This window comes from Phalacrocorax carbo, chromosome 4 (assembly GCF_963921805.1).
Source record: "Phalacrocorax carbo chromosome 4, bPhaCar2.1, whole genome shotgun sequence".
Lineage (NCBI taxonomy): Eukaryota > Metazoa > Chordata > Aves > Suliformes > Phalacrocoracidae > Phalacrocorax > Phalacrocorax carbo.
The window spans coordinates 4,374,289-4,386,836 of NC_087516.1; the positions used below are offsets into that span (position 1 = coordinate 4,374,289).

The window sequence follows — 12,548 nt, forward strand, 5'->3', positions numbered from 1 at the left end:
GCAGGGTGTGAAGGCTTTCCTGTTGCTTACTGTGCTTCTCGTGCCAATATCTAGCACAGAAGTGTCTCATTGCAGAGGAGAAGCAAGAAATATTTGCGACCCAGTGCTCAAGCAAATGTGCAAAAAATGACATACCTAAACCAAAATATAGGGCTCTAAAATACCTACCCAAAAGGTACCCAAATGTGCTCAGGGACGGCCAATGATTTTAGTCAATCCCTGTATATTTATGGGCACTCAGACAGTCAAGTCCAAAAGGTAATGTCTTATTAATACAAGGCACTGAAATATCTGTCAGAACTGCTGCTGATCTCCCTGCAGCATAGACAGGCAACAAGCTACCTTAAAGAAACAACCTATTACTTGGTTTGTCTTTAAAGATAACTGAGCCTAAAAGAAGCTTAAAGCATTCTTAGTTCCACCTGCAGCTTTCAAAATCTGCTTGAGTTGTCCAAGAGATACAGATCCTCCTCAATTTCTCTTAAGCATATATTAGTTAACCGAGTCTTTCAATTAAAAACCCTGCTATTCTTCATTTTCCTGTTCTCAGAAATTCTCTTTTACAATAAAGCTCAAACGTTGTCCAAACAGGAACAGGGGTTCGGGATTAGGTGGTGGAAGAAACGAAGTCCATCTAGACACAAAGAGGTATTGAGATCATAACAGAGGAAATAAAACCTCAAAATTTTAAGTTCATTTTCTTGAAGCAGACAATCGAGACCGTTTTAGCAATAACCCCTCTTCATGTAGAAGAACCTTCTACAAGAGAAAAGATGAGCAAAAGGTGTGGAGGGTTTTTTTCTGTGTGTATGCAGACACAATACTGAGGCTTTATGCTGGGATAAGGGGGGTAATTCCTGCTGTGGTATTTTCACGAGAGCTAGGTGTAAAGATACAAACATACTTTGTAATATTTCAAGAGGTGGACTAACCTATTTTAAGACTGAAAACTGTCAAATATTAGGTCTTACTGAAGAAGTTGATATTGTACAGTATTTGGATGTGAGGAACATTGAAGAAAATACAGAAAAAGAGCTAAATGACATGACAGATCTATTATAGCAAAAGCTAAATGCCCAGTAATTAAGACAAATGTGGGTAAAAATAAGATAAATTGATTGTTATGTTAATGCTAATTCCAGCTTTTTTCCTCTTTAAGATATAATGTTGTGGTTATATTTGTAAATATGGTCTGATTAATTTTAGATCTACCCTCAGTGTAAAGTCTTTTTGTGTGCTGGAGAATATAAAAATTCTAGATTATTAACCCCACTATCCAAAAATAACTTTGTCAGAGAACACAAGTAACATGCAATTTTATGGAGAAAACCTGTATTTGCTGGATATCATGTCACAGTTTTTGTCATAATAGGTAACAGACTATGGCTTGATTACTACAGATTTAAATGGCATGCAAAAGAAAATGATTTCCAGTACACTACATCATGGCAGGGTACCTGCTTTCTAATGTTGTCATTAACAGTAAAAAAAAAAAAAAAAAGAAAAAAAAAAAGAAAAATATTCAATAGGTGATTTAGAAAGTGACGTTCCTATCTGTCCAGGCACCAGTAAACCATAGGTCAGTATGTGAAAACCAGGACTGCTATGCGCTGAGATTTGCTATGCAATACCCTTGTAACCAACAATCTGCCTATATAACCACAAATGCCAACATAGATTTCCCTAAGCAGAGAAACTTGAAACCCCCTTGATTTCCTAACCTTTTTATCCCAGGGATCACACAGCTTTGAGTTCTTCAAAAGCAGCAGAGCGTGCTGCACTTACAGAACCCAAATGCCCTTTCTGCCACGCAGTCTCCACAACATAAATACTGCAAATCGTCTACAGAGCTCACAAGAAACCATGGTTTCTCCTGTACATCTGCGTTCTGGTTGATCACACCACCACCACCACAGATCTTGCATTAACATCTTTCAGTAACGACCCCACTCATTTCCTGATGGCCTTTTATATATAGACAAAGACTACTGCACCTACGTGAGGTGACTGGGCACAGCCAGAGGGTTCATATGGCACATGGTGGCCTGAGCCGTGGGATGCCACTTCAGCAACTCCAACCCTCCCAGGACCTCTTGCTCAGGTGTACTTATGTTCTCCCCAGAAATTCTGCAACCAGCTGTCCCTGGTACGAGCTAAAGTGAAAGCCAACTTGTATCTGACTAGCTACTCCTTTGAGTAACTACATATTGCAGAACTCAGCATAAAAATCTCAAGTAAAGGAAAGGTAAAGACTAAATGGCCAACCAGGACCAGACTCACTGATAAACGTGACGCATACCCTGTCTGAATTTTTCTGTCGTCCTTATTCCAATCATTCCTATTTTCCACGTATATACTTAATATTTGGGTTCTACATTGTGACAGTTTCACAGTTGGCACAGAACTAAAACAACAACAACATATATTTACAAAAAGCACCTGTGTATGTTTCACTTCAGCAGAATAGCCTTTTTGTCTGTCTTGCTAATCAAAGTGCCTGATATTTCTGATGCTTTGGTGATGTCTCTTCCCTATATGTAGCAGAAAGTTGGCAGTGGGAGATCCCATGGCAGTTGCGTTTGTTAAGAGCTGTCGCTGGCCTCCCTTGGCTGGTAGGAGCTACATTCATTTACAGGGCAGCTTAGCAGCTTATCTCAGTTTTTAGTAAACAGTGGTAACAAACTCAGTTTTCTTCGAGACAGTTAACAGTGACTAAAAATATGGGTAATTTCAAAAATATGTTAATTACCTAAATTGAAGAAAGAAACGTCTAAACAGTGGCCAGAGCCCTCTTTCAGGACTATGAGAAGAATAAGTTCACAGAGCTCTTCCAGATTTTCAGATCTCTTTATCACATTCTGGCAGACCTCTTAGCAATAGTCCAGCAATCCATGTCTTCTGTCTTAGACAAAGGTAATCTGGACTAGGCAAGTAATCTGATTTGTTTCTTAAATTGACATGCTTTAAACAGAAACATGCCCAGAGAGCTGGCTGAATCATTTGGGTCAAATTTACGAGAGATGTATTTGCAGCTGGGTTACTGGTAGAGAGAGAAGTTATACCATTTTTCATAATCATGATTACTTACTATTTGTGGTTCTTATATGTATACTATAGCTCATGCTCATTTTAGTCAAATGCCTGGAGAAACATTTAGCTGACATTCAATTAGTGAAGTAATGCACTGTGATAGAGGAGGTAATTTACTACGTTCTATTTGGAAACCTTGCTTGTTTCCATTGATATTCACAATAGACTAGCCAGTTACCACAAAGTAAGGTACCACTCCTACACAGAAGGACTAGCAATCCAAAAGATATGGAGTTCAGAAGTGAAGGCAAGAAACAAAGTCTGTAGGTAAAGGTTTCCTAACACCATCTGGCTCTGTTCAATAGGATGGGAAAGACAATACCAGTACCTAGAAAAAGCAGTTTGATGCAACCTGAAAGCCTATTAAAGACACAAAGTAAATGCCTAGTTTGTCTCACAGCAATAATTTACACATCATCATAAAGGGCAGGCCAGCATGATCTCTGCTTACACTTGCAGAATAGGTTATGTTTCCGTCCTAAATGATACTGTGAGGTTAAAATAATTCAAAGTATTTCTGCATACTACACACTGTGACTACTTACATCTGTTGTATGGCCGTGCCAAGTGTGTGCCATGATGAATCTGATCACATTTAAATTCATATTTAAATGAGCTCTTGCCTAAGAAATTTTTTTCTTCTGCTTCAAACTCCTCCTGGACTCTGTTGCTGTGCCTTGATAAAGAGAATTAAGGTTCCAATTCAGCTCCCTTCCTCATTTATTCATTGTAAAAATGAATATAAATCCTGACTATATTTTTCTCGGGCTGAGGAGATGACGACTGGCAACAACTGCCTCTACTTGAGGCCTAATGGATACCTGTACTGCTAACATCATTCCCTTACAAGCTGAGCCGGGAAACTGTTTTGGCCAGTTCCCTCCAAGCCTAAACCGGCCAGAAAAGGTAAAAGCATGGAAGGACTCATCCCCCTCCCCTCCTTGCTGCCTGTGAGTTTACGCAGAAGCTGGGGAAGCAGATGGATGCCACAAGAAGTGCAAAGGACGCGTGGAACAACAGCACGTCAGTGGGATTCACACTGCCTCAGAACGGCGAAGTCCCCTCAGCGACACCTACTCCACAGGGATCCTCTGCCACCGCGGCTTACGGGACTTGAGGCTCAGCAGTTTTGGAGCAGGATGGTGGCAGCGTGTTCCTTCCAAAAGGAAGAGCAGAAGGTGCTGCAGTGTAGTGAAAAAAAACCCCCAAACCTTAAGCTTGGTAAGATTAGCAATACAAGCGAAGGAACAGTGGAAAAAAAAGTGCAAGGCTTTGCAGAGAGGGACAAAACCTGACATTTGGTGCAGCGAATGGAGGGCTGTACAACACCCAAGTAACAGAAAGCCATAAGCAAAGTTTTTTTAAGAGGACAGGAGAACCGAAGTTCTTGCAACCGGTCCCGACGGTACCCTCATAAAGGGATTATCTTCCCCCTGCGCAGTATCTGAAGGAGTACAAGAGATCATTATAGATCCACATAAACCCCCTCCCAGCTCTTTGTTCGCCGAGCCCTCCTGTCACAGGTACCGGCGCTGTCCCCCGGCGCCCGGGCTGCGCTTGCCAAGCCCCCACTGCCAGGCGCAGCCTTTCCGCAGCTGCCCCTCGGCCTCCCCCGCCTTACCACCGGCACACGGCGGGCCCAGCGCGGCCACCGACCCGCGCCTCGCCCCGCCGCGCTGCCGGGACGCGCCACCCCCTCCCGCCGCCGCTTTCCAGGCCGCCGGGCCCCGCAGCGCCCGGCCAGCCTGGGAGCCCTCACCTCACCTCAGCTCCCCACCTGCGGCGGCCGCCCCCCGCCACCCTGGGCCTCCCTCCGAGCCCTCTCCCGGCCCCCGCAGCAGCCGCCGCCCTCTCCCTCCCGGCCCCCCGGGCGCCTCCCGCAAGCCCCGCTCCCCTCCCCTCACACCCCCAGCCCCATGCCTCCTCCGCCGCGCCGCCCCTTCCCCACCGCGCCGCTTGGTAACGCCGTTTCCATACTCACAGCAACTGCGCACTGAGGCGGCCCGCGGCCGGCCTGGGGACCCGCTTAGCCGGGACCGGCAGCGGCGGCAAGGCCTCCCCCCGCCCCGTCAGCCCCTCGGCGGGCAGCTCCCCGCGCCCGGCGGCGGCGGCGGCGCAGGCGCGCTGCCTCCTCCCCTAGTGGCTGCCGCGGGGAGGCTGGCGGCCGCGGCGGCAGCTCCCGGCTCCCCTCAGAGCCGAGCGAGCGCGGCTCGGGCCGGCAGCGGGAGGCGGGTGGCGAGGGCGGGAGGCGGGGGCCGGGGCCGGGCGCTGTGTGAGGGAGCCGCGCCGCGCACCCAGCCCGGCTGTAACCGTCGCTGCTGGGGAGGAGGAGGAGGAGGAGGAGGCGGAGGAGGCGACGACGACGGCGGCGGCGGCGGCAGATTCTCCCACCCCCACCCACCGAGCTGAGGTGAGGCCAGGGCAAAGCATCCTCCTTTCTTCCCCTCATCCCTTCCTCCCTTTCATCCTTCCCCCCTCCCCGAGCTCCTTCCTTTCATCCTCTTTCCTTATCCTCCTTCCCCCTTATCTCTCCTTCCCCTCATCCTTCCTTGCGCTTCCTGGTCCTCCTTTCCTTTCTTCTCTCCTCAGCCACCTTTCTCCACTCCTCCCCATCCCCCAGACTTCTTCTCCCCGTGCCCACATTTTGCACCCACCAGAAATAATAATCATGCTTTTTTTTTTTTTCCCCTTTTCCTTTCTTAAACGTAATTTTAATTCTCGCCCAGTGAAAGAGGGAAAGAGAAAGAGACAGAGTCGGTCACAGACAGAGATAATCCCCTCTCCTTTAAAGAATGGATTTGAATTAATGGTCATTTTGTGGTGTGTGTATTATGGGAAGAGGGGGCTTATATTTAGGGAAGAACAGAAAGGGTCAAGGGTGTGCTGTTTCACTTATTCATCCATTTACCTGGCATCACTTACAGGTGAAACCTAGCTCTCTGTTATTTTAAGCATTTTTTTTTCAAATTTTTAGAAATTATTCTCCTTCCTTCAGGCATCAGAGGTTTCTTCCTCCCTTTTATCCATCCACTGTGCGTCTCTGTAATTTACAGTCGCTGCTGCTCTGATTGCCTCAGCCGGGAGCCGGCGGGGAAGGGGCGCGGGCAGCGGTGCTGTGCGGTGGGGAGGGGGCGACAGCAGAAAGCACCTTCCTCCATCCCATCCCTCTAGGCCTCTTCCAGGGTCTGAGACCTTCCGATCCACCAGCTTCGTATCCCACCCGGAATCCAGCCCGAAAGGTGCCAGCTCCCGTCAAAGGATTTGCTCCGGTGGCAAAGAGTGAAAGTTTAAAATGCGGCTTTGTCTTTACGCGGAGCGTGCTGGGGATGGCGAAAGCTGCGTGGATGGCGGCTGAAAGGCGACGGCCAAAGCGTCTCCTTGCGTGGCTTCTGGAGTGGAAGAAGTTTTGCTTGGGCATGGTGGTGGCGGCGGGGAGCGGCGTGGCTGCTGCGAGACTTCCCTGGCTGCCTTGCCCGTTTGGGGGTTGGCGTTGTGGATGCGTGTGCTTAGGGGAGCGTCAGCACGCCCAGGGTTCGGGAAAGTAACTTCTACATGTTCACGGTGGGGTGTAACGTGAGGAGTAGGTAGCATGCACCTGCCCCTCCGTAGATTGGAGGAGTGAATGTACTCCCTCGCGTCTCGCCGGCCGTGCGCGCTGCCTGTTTTATTTTTGAGGTGATGCTCTGTCAGTTGAAGTGATCAGTTGGTGGTTGTATTTCTCTCTTCATCAGTTGCAGAGTGGCAGAACATTGATTGCTAGCATGCTTCAGATGATTTCAGCCTTTCTGAGCTTCTGTTTGCAGAATTAGAAGTTTGTTTATACTTCATCAGGATACATATGTTTCAAAACCCTTACTATTTTATAAATCCATAGATACCACAGTAACCGATACGACAGCAAAACTCTATCAGCCTGAATAACATTAAAACATGGATGTTATACACTATCTTGGCATGTATTCCCTGAGAGATGTTGATTCTGTTAACTTGTCGGGATTGCAGTCAATGCTGTGGGTTTTGGAGTACGAGGTAGATAAGTAGCATAAGCAGGAGCAGTCTTAAATGATGATGCAAACAACAGATCTTACTGGCTTTGTGGCTATTACAATGCTGCTGGTTTCCTTTTTACCTATAGTGTCTGTGATTGATATTATGTATTGTATCAGGCTTTTTATACTCCAGGTCAAAGAGAATTCTTTCTAGAGGAGGAAAAGTACTGACCTGAAGGATGAACTTTTGCACTCGATTGTGTAAATGGTTGTTTACAGAAATGCCACCTCAGCTGTGTACAGGATAGCTGTAATTCCATTAATGGGCTCTGCTGATGACAAAAGCCTCACCAGGAAAAGCTCCAGTGTCGCTTCAGCCCCTACGTGGAAATGCAGCCCTAATTTATGCAGATTTCTGAAAGCTTTTTATTTTTAATATTAATGGTGAGCACGTGCGGTACTACTGAAATGCCTCTGAAGCTCTGCAAACCAAGAGTGCTCGTAGACTGAGACTGCAAAGCCAAAAGAAGCAATTAGATATTCTGCTCTGACCCCTTCACAATTATAGTCAGTTGGACTTTAGCCAGTTACTTTTGAGTGCAATAACTTGCATTTGGCTGAAACGCATTTTCCAGAAAAATTGGAATTTTGATCAGGAAGACAGCAAGAGGTGGAGAATCTGCTGTTTATTAAGTTATTTGGCTTCAGCTTCCAGTCACTGGTTACTGATGTGCCGTTCTCCACTGTGCTAAAGAACTCAAAGTATTTTCTTACCATGGAGGTATTTATCTGCTGTAACCTAGTAATTCCTCTCTTTTCTATTTGAAAAAAAAAAAGAAAAAAAGTGGGCTAAAATACTTTAAATTCGTCACTGCATGCATTTTCCTCACAGCTCGCTTTCTGTGGCTTTTTTTTCCAAATCCACTTTTTCAGCATTTTTATGAAAACATGAGCTGGAAACAACATTGCCAATGCCTTCTCTCAGGAGTGTTTTGTGAGTTTAAATATTACCTCTCTAGCGTTACCCTTCTGTTTAGCCATTGCATTTACGTATTAACCCTTCGTCTGCAGCACTGCGTTGTGGTCTGGGTACGCTCTCTGTGGCACAGCCTTTGCAGGACTGTTTCTTTCCACAAGAGTTCATCATTCTGTAGGACCAGCATGTGTTTCCTGATTGTAGCTTTATAACTTTCCACATAGCTTTTTTAAAAGAATGTTTTGTTTCTGGCATAGGTTGAATATACCAAAAACTCCTGATTGCTTTTTGGAACCAATTTATCTCAGTGATGTAGTGTTCTATCAATTTATAACGTGCAAATTTTGTCACAATTGATCATGTAGACTTAGAAAAAATTGAAAAAAGGTGTTTTGTGATAGTGGCTCCACCTTTGGGGAACTCCGTGTTAGTCTGTGTTACAGCCTTCTTGAAAGCTCTTTTTTTTTTTTTTTTTTTTTAAGGTGTCACTTAACCAGTTCTTGACCTGTTTAATTGGTGCTATTTTGTCATCAAGCTGTTGCAGAATACTGCACCAAGTGCCACAGAAGTTTATATATGATACAGATATTTTTACCAATGGGAAGTATCAATTTTAGCAAAGAATAAAACCAGATTCATTTAAGAGGATCTATTTTCATTAATTTTGCTTCCTATTTGTTATATAGCTCTGGTACATCAGTTGAATCTCATAATTTTTTTTATATTATTATGCTCAGGACTGCCATCGTTCTAACTTTCCTGTAGCTATAAACACTGTCTCACTAGCTTTTTTAGAGTACGGTTGTAACATTAGCGTTCATGCAGACGTCTGAAATTTTCCCGGTGTTTTCAGAATTGCTAAAAATTCATGTCAGTGGGACAGACATGGTCCATGGTCACTTCTGTGAGAACCCTCTTCTGTGGTGATCTTTGGTCCTGCTGATCAAAAACATTTATGGCAAAGTAATATTGTTTTAATGTTGTACTTGCAGTGGACTGAATAAGTAATTCATCATTCTCACGAGGTACCAGCAAATCATCTCGCTTCGTTACAAGTGCAGAGTTACTGACTGACTGTATCTGCCCTTTTGCACTGTTAGTGTGGCTCAGAGTCCCTGTTTAGCAGCACACCTGTGTGAGGGCTAAGATTTCTTTTGTTCTTACAAATCCGTAACCCCTTTTTCTCCTGTTGCCAAGAAATGTCTTCATCCTCACCTACCAATTTTTTACACTTACTGATTCAAAAAGCCTGTAATTTTGTATCCCTTAATACATTTTTTTTCTTGTTATGTATGGCTTCACACTTCTAATAGCAGCATTTATTGAAATCTGTTTTGTTGCCAAATTGCAGTAGTTATGACAATGCCTTCTAGGTATTACATGCTGTCGGAACATGTGAGTATGAGGGTTTTTTTCCTGTGTACAACAACACAGCTGTACAATTTATTACATTTCAGAGCAGAGTAGGCTTCTGCTTTTAATAGAGCATGTTTCAAGGCTTGGCTAAAGAAAGCTAAGCTCTTTATTTCTTTTCTCCATACGTTGCCCATAGGCAGTACAATGCATAGGACATACTTTGGGTGTAGATGTAGTACCGAATGACATTGGAAATAGGAAGGGCAAGTACAGAGAAATAAAAAATAGGATATGTAGCTAGAAATACGAAGGGCAGGCACGCAGAAATAAAGAATAGCAAGATTAACCTTATGGTAGTTGCAGTAGCATACTTAGATCATAACTTGATTGGAGTTTTTGTGGCTCAGGTCTGTAGAAGTTGTACCCCTAAAGCTGGTTTGAGGTAACATGCAAGAAGACGACATAAAAAGAACAGAATTGGAGGGGAAGATGAAAGTGACAAAAAGAAAGTTCTATTTCAGAGGCTAGTTAAGAGCTGCTTCTTGACCAAAATAAACTTGTTTATTTTCTATAAACATAGTATTTTTTTAGGATAAACTTTCTTGAGGAATTAGATAAGCAGTACTGTGTATCAGTGAACCAGCGAGAACTTCCCCAAGGCACGGCTTCCGATACAGCAGGCTTCTGCAAGAAGCGAAAGTGGATGAGACTCTAGTTCCTCTGTGGAGCTCTGTTATTGATGGGTAAGGTCCTCCAGCTGTTCAGCAACACTGTGAACCTGACTGTGATCAAACCACTTCTAAGTCTAGTGTACCTTGAGCACTGTTGGAAGCTACAGAGACAAAACTGCTTAAGGCTGCTGTAACAAATAAGTTGAAGACATGACAACAAAGAACGGAAACCAGGTTTTGGCCTATTAGAAGATGTGGTTAATAACCAAGCTATTCTTGTATTCCAGCTTCTTATTGTCTTATGGGAATTCATAATACATCAAACTGTATCTCGGAGTGATAACGGTATTGTATTGAGTTTTCAGTCAGGCAGGCTCGGCATTCTTCGGATGTAAATGAATTTTGTCTTGGGTTTCTGGAATAAAGCTCTACATCTCAGCTTTCTAAATGGTTTCCTCAACATCATACGTGAGGCATGGAGAGGGTACTAAGATATCTGGTTCCAAAAAAACTGGTTGTATAAAAGAATTCTTGAAAGTTTTCAAACAGTAGGGTAGGTTGAACTCATGTTTACATAACAAAATATCAGCTGCTCTAGGAAATGAACTACTTGTAAGCATCACAACAGTTGGTTGACAATCAGGATTTTTATGTCATGGAAAATCCTTGTCTTCGGGAATAGTGTTTTATTTTGCGTTGGAACAAGGTGGGAAGTTTAAAATTTCCAGTAAAATGACAGTTATTTCCCCAAGTAGGAATATCGCCACCCCCTGTCAACCCACCAATACACATATTTTATTTCAAACTCTGTATCCTGTCATCAGACAAAGCATTCTGACTTTATGGCCAGCAGGAGGAAAGCTTTTCAAAAGTTTTTCTTTGGATCTGTTGACAAAGCACACCTTTCTTTGAAGTACTTTTACTCTGCTGAATCAGCATTTCTGACAGCAAGTTGGGTATATTTTTTGGCTGGCTACCCTTTTCAGTCACATCACCCCTGCATTAGTATTCTAGTACTGAGAACAGTAGAGAAACGTTTTTGACACTGCTGCAGAGACTGCCCAAGTTTTTAGGCTTCTTAAGTAATGAGAATTATTTGGTTAAGTGAGGCTGAATCCTGTAACAGTAAGAACATCTCACAGGATTTTAATTTGAGAGGTAAGGAAAAGAGTAGATTTTCAGTTATACAAAAGAATCTCTATTTAGAGTATTTTAAAGCTCTTTTTATAGTTATTCAAATCTGTTGTTATCATTGGTCTTATAATAATTATTGTGACATTTCTCTCTCCTGTGCGCTTCTCCTTTTCTTTGAAGCTATGTATTTTAAAAACAAGTATATGCTACATTATGCTTAAAGTAGACAAGAATATTAGAACAGAAGACAATCTGAAGACAAGTGGAAATTAAACTCTGAATACACTTTTATAAGCAGAAAGTAGAAGTGGTTTTGGCCAGGGTAGGCTCCCAGTTGGCCAGGTGACTTCTGCAAATGGGACTTAAGCTTTTAAGTTACTTAAGGCTTCTTGTAAATGGATTAATCGGTTTGTCCTTTCTTACAACTAATCAACTTTAATTTTTAATGCTTTATTATTTATTAACAAAAGCCAGCCCTCTGTATTCTGTTGAATCTGTCTTCATGGCAATTCTCCATTAAAGCCCACTCAGTGCAGCAAAGGCAGTTCAATCTCTCAGTTCTCTAAGTTTTACTTACAAGAAATGGATCAACTGGAAATATTTTATTCCTTATATTTTAAATGCAGAAACGGTGTCCATCCTGTGCAGAGCTGAGAAAACTACTTTTATCAGTTCTCTAAATCTTTTCAAGCATCAAAAGATGCTCCAAAAGACCTCTTCCTAAAGATTTAACTTTCAGGTTAGATTGTGGAGTAGAAATACTACTACAAAACTTTAGTAAGTGCTGGTTTTATTTCTATTGCCATATCATAATGTTCTTAGCAATAGTTGGGCCCTTTCCAAAGGAACCATGTTAACAAACATTAATAAAACCTCTTGAAAAGTGGCATAAAAATATTTGCAGTTTTAATTTGCTCAAATATTCTGAGGCAGGCATATTTATCTGATGAGGTTTTATTTTTGCTCCTTTGCTGCCTCTGGAAAGCCACTTTTGTTTTGTTTTTCCTTTTTTCTGCTTGGTCTAGTAAGACACCCTCTTTAAAGTAATTTTGTAAGTTTTGAGTCAATTTAGAGGTTTCTGTAAATAAATAATGGTAATTAAGTAAACGAATGAATATAAACAGAAAACAGGTGTGATGTTCTCTGTCATTAAATATCTTCCTTGAACGTTTATTGAATGGTCTCTCTGGTATGAAGTATGATCAGCTGTGAGAAGTTCCCCATGGTTAATTCTTCACGTGAGTTCATACCTGAACAGTCACGTGTCTCCCACTGGGTGCAATATTGCCTCTGTAAGCAAGGTGGGGCTAATGCACGGAGGTGAAATTTATG

General features: G+C 43.2%; 1 protein-coding gene across 3 annotated transcripts in view; it reads left to right on the forward strand.

Moving 5' to 3' along the window:
* Window positions 1–5,389: 5,389 nt before the first annotated feature.
* The window catches only part of CTNNA2 (catenin alpha 2), a 522,290-nt gene continuing 515,131 nt past the window's right edge, over window positions 5,390–12,548 (forward strand). The window contains exon 1 of one of the 3 annotated variants that reach the window (XM_064448881.1): window positions 5,390–5,500. The gene's annotated coding sequence lies outside the window, so the exon portion shown is untranslated. The remainder of the gene's footprint in view (window positions 5,501–12,548) is intronic. The other 2 variants (XM_064448879.1, XM_064448880.1) reach the window with 2 other exon arrangements.